Source organism: Narcine bancroftii, chromosome 6 (genome assembly GCF_036971445.1).
Source record: "Narcine bancroftii isolate sNarBan1 chromosome 6, sNarBan1.hap1, whole genome shotgun sequence".
In the NCBI taxonomy this organism is placed as follows: domain Eukaryota; kingdom Metazoa; phylum Chordata; class Chondrichthyes; order Torpediniformes; family Narcinidae; genus Narcine; species Narcine bancroftii.
The window spans coordinates 43,185,697-43,198,941 of record NC_091474.1 but is presented as its reverse complement, the minus strand read 5'-3'; positions in this window follow the sequence as shown (position 1 = coordinate 43,198,941).

Genomic DNA, 13,245 nt, shown 5'->3' with positions numbered 1-13,245 from the left:
TTCCCAAATTTGTTCGAATAGTGTGATGTTATTTCTTAAATTATATGTTATTTTTTCCAATGGAATACATTTATTTATTTCTATGTACCATTGCTGTACTCTCAGGCTATCTTCTGATTTCCAGGTTGACATAATACATTTTTTTGCTACAGCTAAGGCTATCATAATAAATCTTTTTTGTGCTCCATCCAAATCGAGTCCAAGTTCTTTATTTCTTATATTACTTAGAAGAAAGATCTCTGGATTTTTTGGTATGTTGCTTTTTGTGATTTTATTTAATACCTGATTTAGATCTTCCCAAAACTTTTCCATGTTACACTGGCTATACACCATGCCCCAAAAGTTAAATAAATGGGACCCAACAGTATCAGACAGATGTTTTCACTGTAAGAAGGAAACGGGAACAACAGTACATGCAATTTGGGCATGTGAGAAAGTGGAAAAACTGCCATCATTCTTGAAGCAGTGTTGTAGGCTGTTACACAGGATGCAGGCCTTCAGACCCAGTGGCAGCAGAACCTAAGTAGTGTGGCGTTTTGAGAGGTTGACTATGTACCAGCTTAAGTTGGGCTACATGGTAATGGGCAGTATGATTAACACAGTGGTCCACAGTGGTTGTTACAGCGCCAGCAACTGGGACTGGGGTTCGAATCCCACAATATCTGTAAGGAGTCTGTATACTCTCCCCATATCTGCGTAGGTTTCTTCTGGATGCTATGGTTTTCTCCCACTGTCCAAAACAATTGTAGCAAAAGGGCCTGTTACCATGTTGTTTGTCTAAATTTAAAAAAAAAGAGTTCAAAGTAGAAGAGAGAATCTATGTCCTATTATTACTAACTTTCCTCCACAATATTTTCAATGAAGGAAAGATGTATTTTCCCGCACATTGCTGAACGCAGATGAGGTTGTTGAAAGGGGAACATCAACAAAGAGACGTCCCTCAGTGAATATTTAACAATGCATTACATTAACAGAGTGAGATCACGCTGACTGACAATGACACAAGTGAAATACTCTCTTTTGATCACAACCCATCAATTATTTGAGCCTTTGTAAATTATTCACTAGCAATGTGAGCCTGAATATTGTAACACAAAATGTTTGAAGCTGTTCACGCCAAACAGCTGTGACAAATGAAAACGCAATGCATTTCTGTTTGGCTCGAGGTATTTGTCTTTCCTGAAGAATAATGAGTAACAGATTATTATAAAGCATAACATTTAGATGTGTTGCAGATGGTTAAAGAACAATTCAAGGAGGACCCTGCACACTCAGATATTCTTGAGAAACTGACTAAACCCAACCTTTTCTTCCCTCAACAGAAGCACGTATTTGTGCAATATTACTGATTATTTCAGGATCTTTCCTCCTGTGGACAGAGTCCTTCCCATGGAACTTGTTCACAGTACAGACCCCGTCCGAGGTAGGGACTTCGTCCGCAAGGTGGACCCTATCCACAGGATGGGTTCAGGCCATGAGGGACCTTGTCTGGAGAAGGAACTCTCTCCACTTGTCCGCAATTCCACCCAACTGTCCACCAAAGTGTAATCTGCCAACTGCAACTTGCTGATTGAGGTTGTGGGAACCGGTGAAGGAAAGGAAGGCACCTGGGATGAATGAACTCTTTCCCGTGTGTGCACCGGATGGCACCAAGGAGCCAGTTCTGTAGACAAGGGAGGCTCCCCAGGCACATTGTCATGAACCATGGTGTCCTGGATAAACCTGCAGAGATCATCACATGGTAGAGAGTCGATTGTGTTGGGTGATACTATGCACAATGAGGGTGACCCAGCTCTCAAGGGGACAGGTTGGTCTAATTCAGCAGGTAATAACACAACTGCTAATGGAGCTGAATTTGGCTTGGCGGTGATTGTGGAGTTAAAGAACCTCTGCCTCAGGATCTCAAACAGGAGGTCAAGGCTGATCCCAGCTCCTGTGGACATGGGTCAGCGATGGGCCAGACTGAATTGAGAAGAGAGGAGTGAGGTGGATGCAGTTGTCACCAATCCATTCATGTTACTGGCTCTTCATCCAGGTTATTACATGAATGACATTACGTTTTTCAGCTGCTATGCTGCGAATTGCCTTTGGAACCATCCTCTACTTTCCTGACCCAGTCCAGCTGAAATGGGTATCCTCTTCTTCCAGGGGAATGGCCCCTGATCCCAAACTCTGTAACTACTGGGTCAGGTGGACAGGTCTCAGGATGGCCATTTTTGGGGTGTCAGGTGTCAGAGGCTGCAGACTCCAGGCATCTGCTGGGACAGTGAGCAGTGGGGGTTTAAGGGAGAGGACGGGCTCGGAAGAGAACTGAAATTTGGGAAGTGTCCCCGAAGGAGTGGAAGTGGTGGGGGGGGGGAGGGAGTGGTAAGGGGACAGGGACAGAATGAGCAGGGATGGGGAGAGTGGTGGAATTGAGAGGGGGTAGAAAGGAGAAAGCGGGGAAGTGTACAGAAAGGGGAAATAATAGAGGGGGGGTTTCAAGGTAGGCCTTGAATGAGGGGGCAGCAAGGGAAGAAACCTCTGAGGACTACTACACAGAAACAGGCACTTTGGTCCATCTCTTCTTTGCTAAACTATTATTATGCCTTGTTTCAATGACCTGCATCTGGACCATAGCCCTCCATACCCCTCCCATTCAAGAACTAATTTTTCTTAAACATCAAAATCAAGCCTCATTCACTACTTCAGCTGACAGCTTATTACACACTCTCACTATCTATACCCCTTGTCATTTTATACACCTCTATCAAATCTCCCCTCATTCTCCAATGCTCCAGGGAATTAAAAGCTAGGGCAAAACCAGAGATCATTAGAAATAGGAAGTTGACCAATCAGCCTCCGAAGCTTTTGCTACCTCATTCAAGAAGGTCCAGATGGATCGATTCACTTTCCTGTCCCTGTGACATTTAGAATGCAACATACATGAAATAAAGAATTTCTTTATAAAGAACTTTTGTCTACCGTAAGGCAGATAGAGTCACCACTTTGTCCAGCACTCCTCACAGAAAATCTACAGTACCTGTAATGAGGGATTCAGCGTCCACAAGGCACAGAGCTCACAACAAGGACAGACTCTTCCCCAGCTCAGTCTTAAACGGGCATCCCCTTGTATTAGGATGATAGTCTCTAATCTTGTATTCTCTCATGAGGGGTAAACACCCCCCCCTCAAGCATTTGTCCTGTCCAGCTGCCTTGAACTGCATATGCTTCAATAATATTGCCCCCTTAGAACTTATTAGCAGAGGAATTGTTAAAAGATTTACATCTATATATTTTCACTATGACAAGCAGGAACTTTTAAACTAGGATTACATAGATCTAGACATAGATGGGAAACAGATTTGAATATTATAATTTATCAACAAATATGGGAAGATTTATGTAAGGACTGTATGAGTAATACTATTAATATTAGATAAGATTAGTCCAATATGATTTTTACATTAATTATATCTTCTTTGGCTTGGCTTCACAGACAAAGATTTATGGAGGGGTAATGTACACGTCAGCTGCAGGCTCATTTGTGGCTGACAAGTCCGATGCGGGACAGGCAGACACGGTTGCAGTGGTTGCAGGGGAAAATTGGTTGGTTGGGGTTGGGTGTTGGGTTTTTCCTCCAATGCTTCCACCAGCGTTGTCTCCGCTCCATCCTCAACATTCCTTGGAGCGACTTCATCCCTAACATCGAAGTACTCGAGATGGCAGAGGCCGACAGCATCGAATCCACGCTGCTGAAGATCCAACTGCGCTGGGTAGGTCACGTCTCCAGCATGGAGGACCATCGCCTTCCCAAGATTGTGTTATATGGCGAGCTCTCCACTGGCCACCATGACAGAGGTGCACCAAAGAAGAGGTACAAGGACTGCCTAAAGAAATCTCTTGGTGCCTGCCACATTGACCACCGCCAGTGGGCTGAAATCGCCTCAAACCGTGCATCTTGGCGCCTCACAGTTCAGTAGAGGACCCATGATTCAGAGCCGAACAGGAGTGTGGGTATGACAACGGCTCTGTATATGCGAATCTTTGTGAGGTTTTTCAGTTGGTTGTTTTTCCAGACTCTTTTGTGTAGTCTTCCAAAGGCGCTATTTGCCATGGCGAGTCTGTTGTCTATCTCGTTGTTGATCCTTGCATCCGATGAAATGGTGCAGCCGAGATAGGTAAACTGGTTAACCGTTTTGAGTTTTATGTGCCCGATGGAGATGTAGGGGGGGGGGGGGGGGGGAGCTGGTATCTTACACCACAGAAATTGAATAGATTGCAATCAAATTTATCTGATCAATGTTTTAGATGTAGTGTAGATGTAGGATCTTTTTTACATTCAACTTGGTCTTGTCCTAATGCAAGGCCTTTTTGGACAGATTTTTGGAACAAGTTACAGGAATTATTTTTGTTCAAAGTCCTGATTTATTTTTATTAGGGAATATTGAAGGTACAAGTCCTAAATTAAAATGATCAGTTTATCAATTAGCAGTAATGAGGAAATGCATTGCAGTTACTTGGAAGCCCAATACATCTTTGGGTACGTTTAGGTGGCATGCAGAGATTCACAGTTGTATTCTTTTGGAAAAAAATTACATATAATTTGAGAAACAAGTATTCTACATTCATATAAATTTGGTACCTGTACGCCCAAATAATGAGATTAAATTTGTAATGAAACCCTTCCTATTGCATCCAGACCTGCAAGATTCTCCTCTGAGTAGTTATGAAAAATTTCAAGATATGTGCCAGATGATGCTTCTCTATGCAATCCAAAAACTCTTTCTATTTCTTTTTTTTTATACATAGATTTATAGTATCTATTTTTTTTTTGAAGGGGGAGGTTGGGTGGGTGTGGTTTGTGGGATGGGGTGAAAACCATCATGCATGTAACTTTATTCTTTGAAATCTGTATTATTATATCAATATTATCACTACATATATGGAAACATTTTAAATAAAATATTTTAAAAATAATGTTGCTTCCTGTTATGTTAAACTCCATGAGCACAGAACAGACGCAACCCTTCACTCTTTCTTCATCAGATAGTCCCTCCACCACCTGGGATTATACTAAACCTCCTCTCAACTGCCTCCTTTCTTCAGTAAGGGAGCCAAAACTGTACACTGCCCTCTGGAGTCTCAATAAAGGGTCCCAACCTGAAATGGGAGTTACACAAGAGTCTGCAAATGCTGGGGTGTGCTGGAGAAACTCAGCAGACTATGCAGCGTTCTGTGCGATTGTACTTCTGATGGATGCTGCAAGACCTGCCGAGTCTCTCCAGCACTTTGGTACACTGCTCCCAACCTGAAATATTGACTGGTCTTTCTCCCCGTCAAGGCGGCCGGACCACTGAGTCGCTCCAGTTGCCCACATAGGGAATACTTAAAGTGGTATGTGAGTTATAGGGGGTAGTTTGAAAACCACTGTTTTACAAGAGCAGGAGGAGCAGCTAAGGAAGAGAAAGGAGTAGCATGAGCTTGAAGCGAACATTGATATTACTAGGGCTAGAATGGAGGTATTAGAAGGCTCAATGATATCTGGTGTTCAAAGTAAATTATCTAAAGTGTATGATGGTATTGAATCATATTTTAAGAAAGAGCCACGGGAAACGAAATCAATTAATAAGACAGGTACAAGACACGCATATACAAAAACAAATCTTTCCAGACCGTGATGTTATCAAGCCACATGTACCAGTGGTAACATGTGCCAACAGAGCTGTTGCTCGGGTACAATCAAATGCTGCATCTTCTTTGGTATTTGAGTCAAGCATCAGAAATATGGGTGAACCTACTCCAGTGAGGTTTCCAGATATGTTACCTGCTACAAGAGGCAGTAAACAGGACAACAAACTATCATCCATGAGAAAAAACAAGGAAATAGCTGCATCATTGATCCAGTTACAGTCTCTATCTTCTTTATCCATGAAGGAGATTCAAACTTTTAATGGAGGCCCAGTTCATTACCAAGCGTTCATGAGATCTTTTAGACACAATATTGAAAACATTTGTCAAGACCCTGAAGATGTCTTTATTATATGGAAATGTACATAGAAGGATGGCCAAAGGAACTTGTAACGAGTTGTCAATATACATCTTTGGATAGAGGATTTGAAAGAGTTAAGTATTTACTAGAGAAAAACTTTAGTAGCAAACACAGAATTGCTTTAGCATATATGGATAAGGCTCTGAAATGGTCATCAATAAAACAGAATGATGCAAAGGTTCGACAAACATACATTCTCTTTTTAAGAAGATGTTGTAATGTCATGGAAAATAGACAATATTTGTGATCGTGAAGTGCCTTGTAATATGCAAATCATCTTGGATTATCCTACCGAATATGGGATAGATGGAGAAGAAAGGGTTGTGATTTCCAGGAAAAAATATGATCAAAGAGTTACCTTACAGCATTTGGTGGATTTCCTAGAACAGCGGGTGTACCTTGAAATAAATCCACTATATGGAAATACCAGAGATATTTCAATGGGGAATAAAGATGTAAGGAGGTCTAACTCACAGTCTAGTCCAAAATTGAAAAGGAGAACTTTTGCTACTACTGTGTCAGTTACGAATAAAGAAAAAGATAAAGTAAAAGATAAAGATAAAGAAAAGGAGAGATTGCCTGCTCAGAAACGTTTGTTTAGTAGCGGTGGACATGCTGTGGAAATGTGTTCATGGTTAGAAAAGGAACACAAAAAGGAAAGAGGTTTTTTAAAAGGAAAATGAAATATGCTTTGGTTGTTTGAGTAAAGCACATCAGTGAAAACTGCAAGAAGCACCTTTGTGGTAACATATGCAATTTTTTTTTTCCACACCATAAATCACATTAGCCATGATATACACTATTTCTTTTTCACACATATACAGTGACTTTTTCTCCCCCCCCCTTTCCTCCCAAACCACCCCCCCACCCCCCCCTCTCATCCATTTTAGGTATACAATCTAGGTTGCATTAAGCCAGTCAGACAATGTTGTCATTCAACAAAATTACACCAGAAATTCTACTGAGTCCATTCTTTTCTTTCCTTCTCCTTCCATCAACTTAGGTAATGTTTGTTCCCGGTAGGTTTTCGCTATTGTATTTAATGTAAGGCTCCCATACTTGTTCGAATATTTCAATATTATTTCTTAACCTATATGTTATTTTTTCTAATGGAATCCATTTAAATTTAGTAGTTTCTTCCTTTTAATTTGGTTATGTATTCCATTAATATTTAAAGTCATATAGTTCAGCGTAGCCCTTTTATATTTTGTTTATCTTCTCTTTCCGTTTTTCCATCATTACCTTTCCTCCTTTTCCATTTCTGTTTTCTTATTTTCAACTCTTTATAAGACAACATTCCTACAACATCCAACATTTTCCTTATTCTCCTATTTCTATCTTATTTATCCCCAATCTCCCCTTCACCTCCTGAGTTGTCCTTTATCCCTTGTCGGACAACCACATCTCCCCTCTCCATTTGGATTTGCGAATCCACTCGCAAGCGTCAACTGATTTTGCAGTGACCGCTCTTTTCCCCCACCCCGCCTCCCCCAGAAAAGATTTCACTTTTCATATGTCACAAAGGTCACTCTTTTAATTCCCTCCTTATTCTCTCTATTCCATTACCTTCCCTTATTAATTCTTGTCTATACTATCTATATTTTCCTCTAAGTACAGATACATTCATGTATGCTCATTGTCTCTATTCACTCTTATACCTCTTTACCCGCATACATATCAATCGTGATCATTTTTACTCTCATTACCCGTCTTCATCCCTCAGTCTATTTTTGTCTTTACCCACATACATATCAATCGTGATCATTTTAACTCTCATTATCCGTCTTCCTCCCTCAGTCTATTTTTGTAATTGTTCTGCAAATTTTCGTGCTTCTTCTGGATCCGAGAATAGTCTGTTTTGTTGTCCTGGAATAAATATTTTCAATACCGCTGGATGCTTTAGTATAAATTTATACCCTTTCTTCCATAAAATCGCCTTTGCTGTATTGAACTCTTTTCTCTTCTTTAGGAGTTCAAAACTTATATCTGGATAAATGAAGATTTTTTGCCCTTTATACTCCAGTGGTTTGTTGCCCTCTCTTACTTTTTCCATTGTCTTCTCCAGTACCTTTTCTCTTGTAGTATATCTTAGGAATTTTACTACAATAGATCTTGGTTTTTGTTGTGGTTGTGGTTTAGAAGCCAATACTCTATGTGCCCTTTCTATTTCCATTTCTTGCTGTAGTTCTGGACATCCTAGGGTCTTAGGGATCCACTCTTTTATAAACTCCCTCATATTCTTGCCTTCTTCATCTTCCTTAAGGCCCACTATCTTTATGTTATTTCTTCTGTTATGGTTTTCCATTGTATCTATTTTTTGAGCTAGTAGTTCTTGTGTCTCTTTAGTTTTTTTATTAGATTTCTCCAATTTCTTTTTTAAGTCTTCTACCTCCATTTCTGCTGCTACTGCCCGCTCTTCCATCTTGTCCATTTTCTTTCCCATTTCTGTTAAGGTCATCTCCATTTTATTTATTTTCTCTTCTGTGTTGTTTATTCTTTTTCTTAAATCCTTAAATTCCTGTGTTTGCCATTCTTTAAATGACTCCATGTATCCTTTAATAAGAGCAAGTATATCCTTTACCTTGCCTTTCTTTTCTTCTTCTATTTCCCTGTACTCTTCCTCTTCCTCTTCTTCTTCCTCTGGGTTGGCCATCTGTTGTTTCTTTGGTGCCCTTTCCTCCTCTTCTTTCTTGTTTCTATTGTCTTCTGTGTTCTCTTCTTGCTGCAGGTGTTCTGCAGCTGTCGTTGCCGGCTGTGGAGATCGACTCCCCAGCTGGTCCCCCCTCCCGTCGGTGTGTTTTTTTTTCATTCGCATCGCGCATGCGCGAAGTATCGCGCATGCGCGGTTGCACACTTTTACTCGGCTCTGCAAGCCATTTTTGTAGTCCATTATTTACCGACCTGAGGGAGCGGGTTTCTCTCTCCGCAGCGGGCCTCTTCGGACAGGTAAGGCCTTCACCTTTTTCCTCCTTTGTCTTCTCTTCCTCTCTTCTTACCGTTGCTTTCGATTTTTCTTTTTTTGTCGCCATCTTCTTTCCACCTTTATACTCACTTTTCTGTAACTTTTATTTCTGTGCCTTTGTGTTTTCTTTTGTTTTTCCCGACTTTTCTGGAGAGGGCTGGAGTTCACCGTCCGGCCACTACTCCATCATGTGACTCCTCCAGAGGGGAGACGTTCTTGGTCAGGATCTCATTTCATGGAGGGAGGACATCCTTGGACAGGATCTCATTCCATGGAGGATAGATGTTCTTGGTCAGGATCTCATTCCATGGAGGATAGACGTTCTTGGACAGGATCTCATTGCATGGAGGGAGGATGTCCTTGTAACATATGCAATTTGAAGCATCCTAAAATACTGCATATCCATAAAAACCAAACAAGGTATTGGAAAAGGAGCAAACAGAAACAAAGGAATCATCAGAAAACAGTGTTATAGCCTCAGTTCAGACAAGTGGTCTTACTGGGTCCAGTGTGGATAAGTGCAAACTCTCAACAGTGCCTGTACAAGTCAAGAGCAAGAATGGGAATACATACTTATGCATTTCTCAACCTAGACAGTACTGAATCTTTTTGCATGGTGGGACAGATGAACAAACTTAATCTTCAAGGAAGAAAGTCAAAGATTATGTTGAAAACCATAGGACAAGGAAAGGTCGTTGAACCAGCTTTGTTTCAGGCTTAGAGGTTGATGGATTGCGTGACATCGATTTCTGTGATCTTCCAATTTTATTCACTCAGAAGAATCTGTGCATAAAGGAAATATTCCACACAATAACGATGTCCATCAGTTTTCTTATCTGATGAACATTTATATACCTGAAGTTAATTCTGAGGTAGAGATTGGTTCAACCAAAGGCTTTGGAACCATTAGAAGTAATACGAAGTAGGGAAGATGGACCTTAGGATGTTAAACCTAGGTTTGGATGGCCTTTAGAAGGAAATAATTATATTGCTCAGCATCCGTTAAAGACAAGTGTCAACAGGATTTCAGTTGTGAAAGTTGGAGTTATGGGAACAGCAAAAGACTGTAAATTCTGAAGAAAAGAAAACAGATCAAGGTGAAAATAAATCAAACAAATTATTTTCATCAGAAATGGATGAAAATGAAGATGTTGCAAATACTGCTGGTGATTATTCCTGTGTAATTGAATCAGAGGCAGGACTAAAACTGAGAACAAATTTGAAAATAGTTTTGTAGCTCCGAGGTTACAGCAGACAAAGTTGAGAAGAAATCTCACAACATGCCACAAAACTGGTGAACTCTGAAAATTGCACAGATGGAATAAAGGATCATGTAACTGACAGTTTGACAAAATTGCATTCAGAGAACAAAATGTTAAAAAGGGCTTGGAAATAATGAGATAATCATGGAAACAGCAAAAGGAAAGATGATTTCAAAAGGAAGAGAATGAATCCAATGATTCTCCAGTTTCAAAAGTGACTGAGGGAAAGGTTCAGAGAGAGTTGACAAGAATAAAAATTTAATTGTAAATAAAATTGGCAAGATCAGAAAGCAAAAGAAATGTAAAAGGCTTGAGAAAGAAATTCATCTTTTGAAAGAGAACAAATCATTGGTTAATAACAGAAAACAGTTGACTACAGAAAGCAAACAAGATTGTAACTTGAAGGATCAGTTACTAACAAGGGAGAAAAAAAGAGAAATTGCATTTCAATAATGTGACAAACAAGATGAAGAAATCATGTTTGAATCTTGTCTTATTTCTAACCAACTGCGGAAAAGAAAGAAAAGGATGAGCAAATTTGTCGCAGGGAAAGTTAAAGAGACTCATTTATTGAAATCAAGAGAAGCAAATAAATTTTCAAAATGCAGTGTTTAAGAGCTTAAATTCTTCCTATGAAAAGCAGAGTGCTGAAGAGATGCCTCATGTTAAACTCAAAGGGAAAGCTAGGTCTCCTTTGTAAGGGGAAGATTTGACGTTTACTAATCGATGTTTTAACTCAAAGATTCTGGAGACAGAGGAACTTTGATAAGTACAAACTGACTTTATTTTGTGGTTTGCACACTAGACAGGTTACAGACTTTACTGATCCAGAGTGGCGGTAAAGATCATTCTTGTTCAAGGCTATGTGCTGGTAACCTCTGGCCTGAGAAGATCTGTATAAAGATTGTATGCTATATAATTTATATGTAATTTGTATAATTATTATTTAAAACATTATGTCTAATTATAATAATTAGGGGCCAAAAATGTGAAAAGAATGTACTTACCTTGTTAGGTCGCGTCCCTGCGTGGTCTTCGGAGGCGTCCCAGGTTAGTTTTCCTTCCCAAGGACATCTTTGTTGCTATGCGCACGCGTGGGCCCAGGAGCATGCGTGGTGCATTCAGATGGTATCGTGCCAGCAGAAGCATGCGCGGTGGGGCAGAGCGCAGATCAAGAGTTCAGATTGGATATTAGAAAACATGGCGCTGATGAAGAAAAGGGTGAGTGAAATGGCCATAACTTGAGTTAAACCATTAGCACTAATGTTACTCTGTATTCACGGATCATCAGTGCAGATGTTATTTATGAATATTTCGTGTCAATGTTAAAGAAGATAATTTCAAGTTTACATAAAGGATTAAAATGGAGGAGTCACGTGATGGAGTAATGGCCGGTAGGGGAACTCCAGCCCTCTCCAGAAAAGTAAAAAAAAGATAGAGAAAAAACAAAGGCACAAACATAAAAACCAAAACAAAGTGAAAGTAAAAGTATGGAGAAAATGGCAGCGAAGAAAGAAAAACCAAAAACAACAGAAAGAAAAGAAGAAGGAAAGACGTCGGAAGAAGGTGAAGGCCTTACCTGTACGAGGAGGCCCGCCGTGGAGAGAGAAGCCCGCTCCCTGAGGTCAGTTGAAGCTCCGAACTCGGGACTACAAAAATGGCTCACGGAGCCAAACAAAAGTACACAACCGCGCATGTGCGAATTTATGCAAGATAACTTTTTGAAGATAGCAGACACGCAAGGGAACATACTAAGGAGGGGATTTTAACCTTAATTTGGACTCAAACATGGATAAAACTGGAAAAAAAACTAACAGAAAGAACAAAGTAACCAAATTTATAATTAAATCGATGCAAGAAATGCAACTTTTGGATACATGGAGGAAACAACACCCAAAGGAAAAGGAATATTCAAATTCATATTATTCGGGTAGACAAAACATATTCAAGGATAGACCTATTCCTGTTATCAGCCCATATTCAAGGGAGAGTTAGGAAAATGGAATATAAAGCTAGACTATTATCGGACCACTCACCCCTGTTATTGACAATAGAGCTAGAGGACATCCCACCAAGAATGTATAGATGGAGATTAAACTCCATGCTACTTAAAAGATAGGATTTTAGAGAATTCATTGAACGACAAATTAAAATGTACTTTGAAATAAATACGGAATCAGTGAAAGATAAGTTTATATTATGGGACGCAATGAAAGCGTTCATCAGAGGACAAATAATAAGTTATGTAACTAAGATGAAGAAGGACTACAATCGGGAAACAGAACAGTTGGAAAGGGAAATAACAAATATGGAAAAAGAATTAGCAATAAAGGAAGATTCAACTAAAAGAAGAGAATTGGCAGATAAAAAAATAAAATATGAAACACTACAAACATATAAGGTGGAGAAGAACATAATGAAGACAAAACAGAAATATTATGAGCTAGGAGAAAAAACGCACAAAATTCTAGCGTGGCAGCTTAAGACAGAACAAACTAAAAGAATGGTATTGGCATTAAGGAAAAAGGATAAGCAAATTACATATAATCCAGCGGAGATCAATGAAAACTTCAGGGAATTCTACGAGCAACTATATAAAACTGAAAACGAAGGGAAAGAAGACAAAATAGATGAATTTCTAACTAAAATTGAGCTACCGAAATTACAAACAGAGGAGCAAAATAAATTAATAAAACCATTTGAAATAGAAGAATTACAGAAGATAATAAAAAAACTACCGAACAATAAAACACCAGGAAAGGATGAATTCCCATTAGAATTCTATAAAACATTTAAAGACTTATTAATTCCTCCCCTTCTGGAAGTAATCAACCAGATTGATAAAACACAAAGCATACCAAATTCATGCAAAACAGCAATAATTACAGTAATACCAAAGACAGGGAAAGATCCACTTGCACCAGCGCCATATAGACCAATATCTTTACTTAACACAGATTATAAGATAATAGCTAAACTATTAGCAAACA